Source organism: Juglans regia, chromosome 7 (genome assembly GCF_001411555.2).
Source record: "Juglans regia cultivar Chandler chromosome 7, Walnut 2.0, whole genome shotgun sequence".
Lineage (NCBI taxonomy): Eukaryota > Viridiplantae > Streptophyta > Magnoliopsida > Fagales > Juglandaceae > Juglans > Juglans regia.
Window position 1 is genome coordinate 33,701,570 of NC_049907.1, and position 15,615 is coordinate 33,717,184.

Sequence of the window (15,615 nt, forward strand, 5' to 3'; positions counted from 1 at the left end):
ACTACCACAGTGAGATTGATTTACAAATCTCAGCAAGTTAACAGGAAACTTCCACACAGGTTAATTATGCATGCATGGCAGTAAAAGCATGAATGCAAAATCAAATCATAAGTAATCATGGCATAACTTGACATACAACATAACATAACTGGCATAACTTAAACTGAAACTAAAGCTTAGCATGAACGTGACTTGAAACATAACATGGACTTGAAACATAGCATAAACATGAACATGCATAATTTGAACTTGAACTTGAGCATGACATAACATAAATGTGAACTTGGAACATAACGTAAACGTGAACATAACATAACATGAACTTGGAACATAACGTGAACGTGAATATAACATAACATGAACTTGAAACATATTCTTGTCTCATGGGATTACCATGATTGCGTGAACGTAAACTTGAACGTAACATAACGTGAAACATGACTTGAACTTGGAATCTTATTCAATAAACTTAATCATTAACGTGACCATATGGGTGCTACACAGGTCCCCTTGAGCCGTGTGTCCCTGCCGATTACCGCATCACATCACAGGTTTCTATACCAGCTGTGAGTGCGTTAATACGTACTCCACAGTTGTTGTGGCCCCACGTATTCTACGTGTCACAATTGCTGTGTCTCACGTAGTGTATGCTCCACAGTTGTTGTGGCCCCATACTTCATGCTCCACAGTTGTTGTGGCCCCATGACTTATCTGTTTGTGCCACACTTGCTGTGGACACACGTAACATAATGTGTGGCACCATCGGCGTTAGTGCCTGGCGCGCTCCGGTGACCAGCTAATTAGGCCCCATTCGCAACCTGTTGACTGTACTTCGTCAACCCAGGAAATTTCACACCTATTTAGACACTCCAGCGTGAACAAAGGAGTTCCACTAGGATATTACCCCATCCCAGCGCTTAGGGTCGTGATTGACATGAATGACTTAACTGCAGACATGACACGTAACGTGACGTAAAGACAGAAATCTTGACGTAACATAACGTGACATGAACGTAGGACGACAGACATGACATACTTCGAGACATAAATGTAACAGAGAACATTTCATAACATGTCATACATGTAACATGCAACATTTCGTAACATGGCATACCATATAACAGACAACATTTCTTAACGTGGCGTAACATGTGACAATGAATATTACATGACAAGAAATACATGTAACAGATGGCATACTTAACTTAACATGACATACTTGCAATGTATAGCATGTATAGCAATACGTGACAGAATATCTTGTGTAACAGATGAATAATTCATGACAGAATAAATTCTGTGTAACAGATAAATATGTAATGACTTGGCATGGCACATATGATAACATGCATACATACAATTTAGTTCCCTTACTTATCACACATACACATTAAATTGATAGTAAGTTAAAAGCTAACTTACCTCGATCTTCGCGCTTCGAGACAAAACTCAAGTGCGATCACGGGAAACTGAAAGTAGTGATTTCTAAAAATTAGAACTTAATCACTAACAATTAGGAATATGGAAAAATATCAACTTAGAGTAAAATTACCATTTTACCCTCTACATGTGGGAAAATGACCATTTTACCCCTAACTTAAGGATTTTGCATCCTAACTCCAAAAATCACCAAAATTTACATACCTAATGTAAATTTTATCCTAAGCTCAAATATCAATTCAAAAAAAATTTAAAACTAAACACAACCATCAAAACTCTATATGGCCGAAACTTACAAGGCTATTTCCTTTGCTTTTTGTTGTAATTCTTTCAAATCTCAAAACTCATGATTAAACCAAAATTTTTCTTCTACTACACTCATAACATATTCTTAAGAATAATCATGTTTTGAATCATGAACAAAAGTCATCAAAATCACTAAAACCATACTTGAACTTTTTGGTTTCTCTTCTAAGTTCAAAACAGAATTTTGTTTCTAACTTGTTTTGATCAACCTCTTGATCCATGACTTATAAAGAAGTGATCTTCAAACCAAAACATCACATGATTCAAAAATGTGTCATAAAACAGATCCAAGCTTCAAACTCAAGATCACATGGGTAAACATCAACCAAAACATAAATTTAGCCAAGAACATCATCACTTTGGCCTAACCGAATATCTCCTTGCATAAAATTTCATATGTTCGAAACTAACATCAAATATCTTCAAAATAACATTCTAACATGTATATAAGATGCTTAGGATCTTCCAATAAAAATATCAAAGCCATTGGAATAAGATTAAACCATAAAAGATTTAAACTTTCTCAAAACAGAAACTGTTTTTCCTCTTCCAGTTTCTAAGTTTCTAGACCTAAGAAAATATTTCACCAAAACTTTTAATCATGCAACAAATCCTCAACCAATAATCATATACACATGTTAACAGTACTCCATAAAAATTTCGGACCAAGATCTATTCATTAGCTTGGTCAAAAACTCCAAAATATAACACACTCTCCAGTTTATCGCCCAGAATGACCTTTCTGGGGTCTAAACAACTTTTTACCAATCAAATGATCTCCAAATGGAACAAATAAGATATCCACGTAAACTAGACTCCAAAAGAAACAACTTTCATGAAGGAAACGTTGCGAGGAAACACTTACAAAAGCTTCGAAACAGGCATTCAAAAGAGGTACGAAAAACTGTCCGAGAGTGTCTTTTGTGTTCTATGAAGGAAAAGTGTAAAGGAGAGTTGCTTTTTCGTGGGAAGTGGACTGAAGAGCTTCTTACACAAGCTATGTAAAGTGATAGGACTGAATGAATGGTTGAGTGTTGGCCTTTTCTTCTCATAAAAATCAGACCAAGATCTTTTCTCAAGGTGGAGTGTGAGAGTGAAAGAGTGAGGTGGCCCTTTTGCTTTGTCTTTCTAGAACCTTCTAGGACCTTCTTGTACAGATCTGGCCAGCCAAGTGGGGGTACAAAACTTAGCCATGAAGCAATCCTATGGTGCCATGAAGCAATCCTATGGTAAAGTGGGCCTAAACCGAATGGGCCTAAAATTTGGGGTTTAAAGAGGGTTTGGGTTGCTATCAAGCCCAAATCCAATATCACTTGGTCCAATCAATTTTTCAAGGTTAACAAGGTTGGATAATGATGTTCTAACACAAATTTGAAGGATTAATAGCATGTGGAAGTGATTTAATCAAGTGATTAAACACAATACTAGAAATCGGATTAGAAAGGGTTTAGAGGCCAACTTTAGGGTTTTGGGGAAACCGTTTAGGGTTTCGATTTCAACCATGCTTTTGGGCTTTCGATTGGATTCCCACCATTTAGAATTTCACTAGGATTGAAAACCTCTTTGATCTGGCACAATTTGGTTGAGCAGATGAAACAAAGTTTTGCTTAAGCGACATGATCTCACACCTTGATTCCTTCAAATCCAACAAACGTTCCTTATGGTGCCAAGTGTCTAAAATTATTCACTAAGTGTGGCTAAGATCTTGCCAAGTGTCCAAATAAAACTTCTCTAATCCAATTTGGACATTCCACACTGTGATTTCGAAACACTGCAATTGGTGCGCTTATCGAGGTTACTATTCACTTCGAAAAAGTGAATCATAAACTTAGTACTAAAAATTCCTAAATATTCATATTAACCTTTAGTGAAAATCTTTTACCGAAATTTAACCTCGAAGTGCCCCTAAAAATAATTTCACAATTTCCAACAGACGTTTCGTCCGGAATTATGAAAATAGGATATTGTGCCATAAAATCCTAAATAATCCACTGAGTGTAATGGCGTAGACCATAATGCATTCTGACACTTCTAACCACCTCAAATAAATAAAACTCATATTTCTAGCAGCATAGTGAGTGATAACACTGACTATGTTGACAGACTAAAACCTATGCAATAGGTCGATTCGTAAAAACTTATGGGATTTTCACGAGATTCCTAAAGTCAATAGAAATTCCGCCAATGAATTTCTAGCGGGCTGTTACATCCTCCCCTCCTAAAAAAAAGATTTCGTCCTCGAAATCGACGTAAGTACAAACATAAAATACGCTCAAAAGAAAAAGTTGCTTACCAACTTATTGCCCATCACTGGATGCCTCATCACGCCCAAGGGGCAGGTCTCGTTCTTCTTGAAATAACGCCTCCTTCTCGTAGTCAACACTATTCTTATCTATAACCATCACATGGTTATACAAAAAGACTATCACTATAACATTAAGGCATAACAATCCCAAAGATTACTGCCTAAACTTAATGACTTCTAGACTTTTTAGGTTACTGACTCCTTGCTTAAAAGAAATCACTATTCTCTTCACTATTCAATGAATTATCCACAACGTGTATATATATCTACCATTCTTAACTCTTTCTCTCTCAAATCATATCAATTTGTACTGGAGTCCTTCCACAAGGTAGGTCAAATCGTACCAGCATACTCTCTAAATCTAAAACTTCAAGTATTCATGCAGTTCAATTTGGAAGAATTTAATCCATACACAACTGAATTCACATTCTCTATTTCCTCAAGGAATTATATCTGCCTAGGACTAGCTTACTCCTTCATAATCACCACGAATCGTTCCTCCTCCTAGGTGGTACCTTGATAAACGATCAGCTATTAACCTCAACTCAAGAGTTTCTCTCTTATGATTAACATAGCTCTTCTATCCATCATGAGTTGCCTCTTATTCTGACTCTAATCCAAAGAATTTGTTCTTACTGCTCACGTAAATCCTTAAGACAAGCTTTTACTCCCCATATAAAAGTCTCCAATATAAGGGCAATCTAGGTTTCCACAAACACGGTGCTTCGCCAGAAACCATTTATTCGCGATTGGATAAAACTATTATCATAAGTGAATCCTACTAAGGCCAAAGCTTCTCCCACACACTGTACTCTTCCGAACACAAATTTCATTGTAACCTTCGAATCAAAACAAACTCCAAATACTTGGGATACTAATTCATCAACCTTGAATATCCTTCCTCGTACTACTAAAAGGTATTCTATATCTACACTGGTATGAATAGAAATACTCTTAATGAAAAATGTTACTCTTACCACCTGGTAACAATTCAGAGTACGAACTAAACGTACAATACCACAATCACTAAAAATAGGGCCTCGCTTGAATCAAACTGCGTACAAGTTATAAACCTCAATGATTTAACTTACCCAAAGTATCAATAATGCACTAGTACCATCAATTGTAATCTAATCAACCTTAGATAAGCTTAACAATATAGAGGTCTTAGAAAAAATACCAGTGACGGCGCCAACTCCTTTAGTTCCTGGGGCGTCAGCATCTGCGTCTCTAGAAGTACCTGCATACACTTAAGCTAGTACTGGAGGTCGTGGCTTTGGTTTGGAATCTCCAATGGGAATAGTTCCATTTCTCCGGCCTCTTTTGGGACAATTTGATCAAATGGTCAGGTTGGCCACATCTGAAATAGAGTCCTAAGGTAAGTTTGCAATTGCCTCCATGGTTCTTTCCTGACATCCCACATATTGGGTACGTGGTTAGTATTGAGCTTCCAGTCTCGATGCCTTTTCCCTTATCTGGTCCAGTAGATATCTTCTTCATTTCTAGATTTTCTTCAGTAGCAGACAATGAAGTTCTCTTTCATTCGGTATTGATCTGGATCGCTAGACCTCTCTGCTCAGCCTCTACTATCGCGGCCACGTTTACTAACTCTTGGTAATTCTTTATTCTTAGGCAAGCTACTTGGCTATGGATCCATGGCTGAAGTCCAGCTTGAAACTTTCGTGCCTGCATCCTTTGAGTAGAAATCAAGTGTGGTGCAAACCTTCCTAACACCATAAACTTAGCAGCGTACTGCTCTACGGTCAAACTACCTTGAGTTAAAGTCACGAACTCCTGCGCCTTTAGCTGTTTGATAGAATCTGGGAAGAATCCGTTGTCAACTCTTCCTTAAATCTCTCCCAAGACAATGCATCCAAACTTCCTAGTTCCCTAACTAGAAGTTGCCTTTGTGTATCCCACCATATTCCAGCTTCTCCTTAGAATAGGTATACAACATATAGAACCTTTTGGTCCTCAGTACATCCACAGATCTCGTCTGTCCTTTTGAGATCCATAATCCATTTCTCGGCTTTTAGTGGCTCTTCATTACCAGAAAAGTTTGGATAATGATAGATCAAGAACTTCTCACACAGACAATCCCTGACTTCGAGTCTGGGTACATGTGCTTGCTGATGTTGCTGTTGTCTAAGCATGTCAGTCAGCAAACGTACGGCTTCAACTAATCCTCCATCCATCGGGGGATTCTGATTATCCTAATTTGTAACTCCCTCAGGGTTTTGAGGTATCCTACCTCGAGTCATGTCACTTCCTAAATCACACGAGTACACGTGTTACAGCCACATACTATCTCTTATACTTCAAGAAATTCAAGCCTAGTAAAGACTAAAATTTCAAGCCTAATATTTGGTGCATTTCCTAAGGACATGTGGATTTAAACCCAGAGACGTATTGCTCTGATACCACCCTGTGACGCCCCCAAATTCCGCTTGGGATCGGACGGACATTTGAAGCGTCGAGACATGCAACACAAGGTTACCTGCCCCCGTTCATGACATATAAGATGCAATATTCCTAACATGCATCTAGCATTATGCAATATTCGCAGCGGATAATTTTTCTTTTTAGCAATACTATGCACCAAACCGAAATATCCCAAATACTTAAAACATACTTCATACATAATGACATACTAAACAACTGAGATCACAATAATAGTCCATATGGTTGTGATCAAAAGAGTGCTGGAGATTGAACTCCACAAATATAAGTAGTAATCTGAGGTAACTGATGTACTACCATCTACGTCACACCATCGCTTAGTCAACCGTTTCCAGTTGGTCGATTCCCAGTTCTCCTTCAGATCCTGTAGCAAAATCTACCATTCGGGGGGAATGGTAGTTGGGACTACCACAGTGAGATTTGATTACAAATCTCAGCAAGTTAACAGGAAACTTCCACACAGGTTAATGATGCATGCATGGCAGTAAAAGCATGAATGCAAAATCAAATCATAAGTAATCATGGCATAACTTGACATACAACATAACATAACTGGCATAACTTAAACTGAAACTGAAGCTTAGCATGAACGTGACTTGAAACATAACATGGACTTGAAACATAGCATAAACATGAACATGCATAATTTGAACTTGAACTTGAGCATGACATAACATAAATGTGAACTTGGAACATAACGTAAACGTGAACATAACATAACATGAACTTGGAACATAACGTGAACGTGAATATAACATAACATGAACTTGAAACATATTCTTGTCTCATGGGATTACCATGATTGCGTGAACGTAAACTTGAACGTAACATAACGTGAAACATGACTTGAACTTGGAATCTTATTCAATAGACTTAATCATTAACGTGACCATATGGGTGCTACACAGGTCCCCTTGAGCCGTGTGTCCCTGCCGATTACCGCATCACATCACAGGTTTCTATACCAGCTGTGAGTGCGTTAATACGTACTCCACAGTTGTTGTGGCCCCACGTATTCTACGTGTCACAATTGCTGTGTCTCACGTAGTGTATGCTCCACAGTTGTTGTGGCCCCATACTTCATGCTCCACAGTTGTTGTGGCCCCATGACTTATCTGTTTGTGCCACACTTGCTGTGGACACACATAACATAATGTGTGGCACCATCGGCGTTAGTGCCTGGCGCGCTCCGGTGACCAGCTAATTAGGCCCCATTCGCAACCTGTTGACTGTACTTCGTCAACCCAGGGAATTTCACACCTATTTAGACACTCCAGCGTGAACAAAGGAGTTCCACTAGGATATTACCCCATCCTAAGAATTTGCTCCAATAATTTTAAAATGTTTGTACATGCAATAATAGACAAGTTAAACATCAAATAATAGGAAAATTAACTACCAAACCTAAAAACAAGATCAAAACCAAGCACTTTGTTATAAATTACAATGCAAAAAAAAAAAACCAGCATGCTAAACTTGTTACCTCTTAGTCAAGGAGGCTTAAATCAACAACCTTACAACAAAGATATGAGAGAGCTCGAAGAGATAAGAGACACTAGACAGATCACAAGAACCTATTGAATGAGAGGTGAACAGAGGTGATGAGTGAGAGAGCTTGGTCTAGACTGGTCAAAATGAATGTCATCGGCTAGAAGAGGCACAAGCTGAGCGGCGTGAGAGAGGAGAGAGGATACGACAGTGCAGCTGCAGCACGGTGCATGAGAAGGGAGAGAGAAAGAGAATCGATATCAAGAAAAGGGAGAGGAGGGGCTCAAGTTATTAAACCCTAACTCAAAATGACGCATCAGTCCATATTAATTTTTTTCTAAAATGTAGTTGTAAAACAACAACATTTTATACAAGAATAAAATAAATAATATATATTATATCAGTCAATATTTCGGTTTGAACCTATGTTCAAACCAAAACTAAACCGACCGACGTCAGTTTCTAACATTTTCTACTGCTGGCCGATAGGTTCTCCACCAATTTCGGCAAATTCTAGACTCCAGCAACCAGTTTAATCGGTGACAGTCGGTATCGTCAGCTTCTGTAAAGTCCTATCCTTTCCTATACAAATAACAAGCTCCTTTCTCAAGTGAAGCATATGACTAATTCATCAGAGACAACATCTCTACTAATTATGAATTTGCATGATTTAGGATCAATACACCATAGTATATATCATTTTGCTCCAGTAGCATATCTCATGAATATGTCTTTCTTTGCCCTTGGCTCAAGTTTACCTTCATTCACATGAAAATAAGCATGGCTGGAGGGGACATTTAGACCCCTAGGCTTCGAGCCCATCTCTAGGGCCAAGCCCATTCGTTAGTTCAGGAAGATTTGTTGATGGCTTAAGGCTAAGAGCCCTACAAATAGAGGACTCGTAACCATAATTACGGATGAGATAACCCCGAAGAACTGGGGATGAGGCCGAGGACTGGATATAAATATCCTAAGTGAGATAACTCCTACAAAACAGAAGATATCATATCCAGTTAAATAAGGGATCACAAAGGATAAGCACATTGGACTGGTGATTAAAGTTGATCGCCATCACGCCACATCCTTCTATAAATAACTCGATAGAGGTAACATCATCTTCATCTTTATTTTTATTCTCATATTGTTATTGACTTAAGCATCGAAGTTTACACAAGGCCACAGGGTGACTAGCGCCATCTCTTCATTGCTCAAGTGTCATCCGTGTGATTAATAGTGTGAAACACGTCCTTAATAGTGGCGCCATTTGTGGTTGAATTGGCATCTTCATGGCTGAATTGGCAAGACGAACTCCATCCACATTAAGGGAGTTCATGGATCGAGCAGATGACTTTGTCAATGCAGAAGATACTCTACAAGCTTTGCTAGAACCATGAAAGCATGAGACAAAAGCTGTGACGCCCCCAAATTCCGCTTGGGATCGGACGGACATTTGAAGCGTCGAGACATGCAACACAAGGTTACCTGCCCCCGTTCATGACATATAAGATGCAATATTCCTAACATGCATCTAGCATTATGCAATATTCGCAGCGGATAATTTTTCTTTTTAGCAATACTATGCACCAAACGAAATATCCCAAATACTTAAAACATACTTCATACATAATGACATACTAAACAACTGAGATCACAATAATAGTCCATATGGTTGTGATCAAAAGAGTGCTGGAGATTGAACTCCACAAATATAAGTAGTAATCTGAGGTAACTGATGTACTACCATCTACGTCACACCATCGCTTAGTCAACCGTTTCCAGTTGGTCGATTCCCAGTTCTCCTTCAGATCCTGTAGCAAAATCTACCATTCGGGGGGAATGGTAGTTGGGACTACCACAGTGAGATTTGATTACAAATCTCAGCAAGTTAACAGGAAACTTCCACACAGGTTAATGATGCATGCATGGCAGTAAAAGCATGAATGCAAAATCAAATCATAAGTAATCATGGCATAACTTGACATACAACATAACATAACTGGCATAACTTAAACTGAAACTAAAGCTTAGCATGAACGTGACTTGAAACATAACATGGACTTGAAACATAGCATAAACATGAACATGCATAATTTGAACTTGAACTTGAGCATGACATAACATAAATGTGAACTTGGAACATAACGTAAACATGAACATAACATAACGTGAACTTGAAACATAACGTGAACGTGAATATAACATAACATGAACTTGAAACATATTCTTGTCTCATGGGATTACCATGATTGCGTGAACGTAAACTTGAACGTAACATAACGTGAAACATGACTTGAACTTGGAATCTTATTCAATAAACTTAATCATTAACGTGACCATATGGGTGCTACACAGGTCCCCTTGAGCCGTGTGACCCTGCCGATTACCGCATCACATCACAGGTGTCTATACCAGCTGTGAGTGCGTTAATACGTACTCCACAGTTGTTGTGGCCCCACGTATTCTACGTGTCACAATTGCTGTGTCTCACGTAGTGTATGCTTCACAGTTGTTGTGGCCCCATGACTTATTTGTTTGTGCCACACTTGCTGTGGACACACGTACATTAATGTGTGGCACCATCGGCGTTAGTGTCTAGCGCGCTCCGGTGACCAGCTAATTAGGCCCCATTCGCAACCTCTTGACTGTACTTCTTCAACCCAGGGAATTTTACACCTATTTAGACACTCCAGCGTGAACAAAGGAGTTCCACTAGGATATTACCTCATCCTAGCGCTTAGGGTCGTGATTGACATGAATAACTTAACTGGCATACATGACATTTCGTAACGTGACGTAACATGAACATGACATAAAAGACAGAAGTTCTGACGTAGCATAACGTGACATGAACGTAAGACGACAGACATGACATACTTCGAGACATAAATGTAACAGAGAACATTTTATAACATGTCATACATGTAACATGCAACATTTCGTAACATGGCATACCATATAACAGACAACATTTCTTAACATGGCGTAACATGTGACAATGAATATTACGTGACATGAAATACATGTAACAGATGGCATACTTAACTTAACATGACATACTTGCAATGTATAGCAATACGTGACAGAATATCTTGTGTAACAGATGAATAATTCATGACAGAATAAATTCTGTGTAACAGATAAATATGTAATGACTTGGCATGGCACATATGATAACATGCATACATACAATTTAGTTCCCTTACTTATCACACATACACATTAAATTGATAGTAAGTTAAAAGCTAACTTACCTCGATCTTCGCGCTTCGAGACAAAACTCAAGTGCGATCACGGGAAACTGAAAGTAGTGATTTCTAAAAATTAGAACTTAATCACTAACAATTAGGAATATGGAAAAATATCAACTTAGAGTAAAATTACCATTTTACCCTCTACATGTGGGAAAATGACCATTTTACCCCTAACTTAAGGATTTTGCATCCTAACTCCAAAAATCACCAAAATTTACATACCTAATGTAAATTTTATCCTAAGCTCAAATATCAATTCAAAAAAAAATTTAAAACTAAACACAACCATCAAAACTCTATATGGCCGAAACTTACAAGGCTATTTCCTTTGCTTTTTGTTGTAATTCTTTCAAATCTCAAAACTCATGATTAAACCAAAATTTTTCTTCTACTACACTCATAACATATTCTTAAGAATAATCATGTTTTGAATCATGAACAAAAGTCATCAAAATCACTAAAACCATACTTGAACTTTTTGGTTTCTCTTCTAAGTTCAAAACAGAATTTTGTTTCTAACTTGTTTTGATCAACCTCTTGATCCATGACTTATAAAGAAGTGATCTTCAAACCAAAACATCACATGATTCAAAAATGTGTCATAAAACAGATCCAAGCTTCAAACTCAAGATCACATGGGTAAACATCAACCAAAACATAAATTTAGCCAAGAACATCATCACTTTGGCCTAACCGAATATCTCCTTGCATAAAATTTCATATGTTCGAAACTAACTTCAAATATCTTCAAAATAACATTCTAACATGTATATAAGATGCTTAGGATCTTCCAATAAAAATATCAAAGCCATTGGAATAAGATTAAACCATAAAAGATTTAAACTTTCTCAAAACAGAAACTGTTTTTCCTCTTCCAGTTTCTAAGTTTCTAGACCTGAGAAAATATTTCACCAAAACTTTTAATCATGCAACAAATCCTCAACCAATAATCATATACACATGTTAACAGTACTCCATAAAAATTTCGGACCAAGATCTATTCATTAGCTTGGTCAAAAACTCCAAAATATAACACACTCTCCAGTTTATCGCCCAGAATGACCTTTCTGGGGTCTAAACAACTTTTTACCAATCAAATGATCTTCAAATGGAACAAATAAGATATCCACGTAAACTAGACTCCAAAAGAAACAACTTTCATGAAGGAAACGTTGCGAGGAAACACTTACAAAAGCTTCGAAACAGGCATTCAAAAGAGGTACGAAAAACTGTCCGAGAGTGTCTTTTGTGTTCTATGAAGGAAAAATGTAAAGGAGAGTTGTTTTTCGTGGGAAGTGGACTGAAGAGCTTCTTACACAAGCTATGTAAAGTGATAGGACTGAATGAATGGTTGAGTGTTGGCCTTTTCTTCTCATAAAAATCAGACCAAGATCTTTTCTCAAGGTGGAGTGTGAGAGTGAAAGAGTGAGGTGGCCCTTTTGCTTTGTCTTTCTAGAACCTTCTAGGACCTTCTTGTACAGATCTGGCCAGCCAAGTGGGGGTACAAAACTTAGCCATGAAGCAATCCTATGGTGACCAAATTCGTGGGCCTTAGTGGGCCTAAACCGAATGGGCCTAAAATTTGGGGTTTAAAGAGGGTTTGGGTTGCTATCAAGCCCAAATCCAATATCACTTGGTCCAATCAATTTTTCAAGGTTAACAAGGTTGGATAATGATGTTCTAACACAAATTTGAAGGATTAATAGCATGTGGAAGTGATTTAATCAAGTGATTAAACACAATGCTAGAAATCGGATTAGAAAATGTTTAGAGGCCAACTTTAGGGTTTTGGGGAAACCGTTTAGGGTTTCGATTTCAACCATGCTTTTGGGCTTTCGATTGGATTCCCACCATTTAGAATTTCACTAGGATTGAAAACCTCTTTGATCTGGCACAATTTGGTTGAGCAGATGAAACAAAGTTTTGCTTAAGCGACATGATCTCACACCTTGATTCCTTCAAATCCAACAAACGTTCCTTATGGTGCCAAGTGTCTAAAATTATTCACTAAGTGTGGCTAAGATCTTGCCAAGTGTCCAAATAAAACTTTTCTAATCCAATTTGGACATTCCACACTGTGATTTCGAAGCACTGCAATTGGTGCGCTTATCGAGGTTACTATTCACTTCGAAAAAGTGAATCATAAACTTAGTACTAAAAATTCCTAAATATTCATATTAACCTTTAGTGAAAATCTTTTACCGAAATTTAATCTCGAAGTGCCCCTAATAATAATTTCACAATTTCCAACAGACGTTTCGTCCGGAATTATGAAAATAGGATATTGTGCCATAAAATCCTAAATAATCCACTGAGTGTAATGACGTAGACCATAATGCATTCTGACACTTCTAACCACCTCAAATAAATAAAACTCATATTTCTAGCAGCATAGTGAGTGATAACACTGACTATGTTGACAGACTAAAACCTATGCAATAGGTCGATTCGTAAAAACTTATGGGATTTTCACGAGATTCCTAAAGTCAATAGAAATTCCTTCAATGAATTTCTAGCGGGCTGTTACAAAAGCAAAAAGCAAAAGCCAGAACAATTCTAAAGACAAAGACAAGAAATCGAACTGGCAAAGCCACTCTGATGACAGACAAGACCAATATACCAACTACCAAGATCATGGGCGCCAACTTGTGTATAACTACCACAATGTACAGGAAAATGGAAGAAACCCGAGAAGGGAAGAATTCATGCCTGACAAAGGCCAACGCCATTGCACCTACCACCAAAGCTACTCCCATTGGACCGAAGATTGCATCACCCTAAAGAGGCGGATTGAAGAAATGGCGGAAAGTCGGGAGTTAGAAAGAATGCTGGCTGATTACATGAAGCCACAGAGGGAGGACAATTGAGAAAGATAAGGTAGAAGCCCCAAGTGCTGAAAACAAGAAGAGCAAAGAAGAAATAATTCTCCGCGACCGGGGAGAGACCATGCACAGGCCCCCTGGGTGAAATCCACACTATAGCAGGCAGATTTGCTTGCAGCAGTGCCACTGCATCTGGTATACATGGAAAATCGGCTGCATAAGTACCCTAGGGCATAAACAACTCCGACCATCTCATTCGGGGACGAGGATTGCAAAGGGGTTATGTACCTCCATGACGATGCCTTGGTTGTTATACTACTGATAACCAACTACATGACCAAACGAGTCTTAGTCGACAATGGAAGCTCTGCTGACATTCTATTTTGGGAGCGTTTGTTCAAATGGGGATCCCATTATACAAATTGTGACAATCTCCCTCCCCGCTGAAAGGTTTCTCAGGAGAAGCTGTTTAACTCGTCGGCACCATCACGCTTCCTATAATAGCAGGACAAGGCGCCCACACAGTCACCAGCATGATTGACTTTTTAGTGGTCAAGGCTTCGTCGTCTTATGATGCCATATTAGGGCGTCCAACACTCAATAACTTAAAAGTGGTCACCTCCACATACCACCTTAAAATGAAATTCTCAACAAAAGTGGGAGTAGACGAAGTTCAAGGTGTGCAGATATTGGCCCGAGAGTGTTATGTCCAGGAATTGAAGACAAGAGCACTGACGATATGCTTAGTAGAAGATTTGAAAGAACAACTGCCGCCACTACCTAAGCTGGAAGAAGGGCAAGACATAGAAACCAGGAATGAAGGTAGTCTATTACAAGCCGAAGCCAATGAGCTCTTGTAATCCAGGATGCCGAAGCTGCATCCAGAACACCCAGCCGCCACCACAAAGGTTGGCTCCAAGCTCCTGCCAGAGTATCAGGAAGCCTTGGAACAACTGTTGATCGAGCATAGAGATGTATTTGCCTAGAGCCACAAAGAAATGCCTAGGATCGATCATTCAATCATAGAGCACAACCTCTGCGTTGATCCAGAAGCCAAGAAAGTACTGCAGAAGATGAGGTTGTTCAGCGCTGAGAAGTGCACGGCCATAATAAAGCAAATCGATCGACTCCTGGCGGCGGGCTTCATAAGGTAGGCACACTACCCAAAATGGCTATCCAACGTGGTACTAGTCAAAAAAGCCAATGGCAAATGGAGGATGTGTGTAGACTTCACCGACCTCAATAAAGCTTGCCCCAATGATAGTTTTCCACTACCTCGAATTTATGTCATTGTGGATGCTACAGTCGAACACCAATTTTTGAATTTTTTGGAAGCCTACTCTAGGTACAATCAAATCAGGATGAACAAGGCAGATGAGGAGAAGACGGCGTTCATAACCTACAGAGGACTCTACTGCTACCGAGTAATGCCTTTTGGGCTGAAGAATGCCAGAGTAACATATCAAAGTCTGGTTAATCGGATGTTCAAGCACCAAATCGGGAAGACTATGGAGGTACACATAGACAATTTATTGGTGAAAAG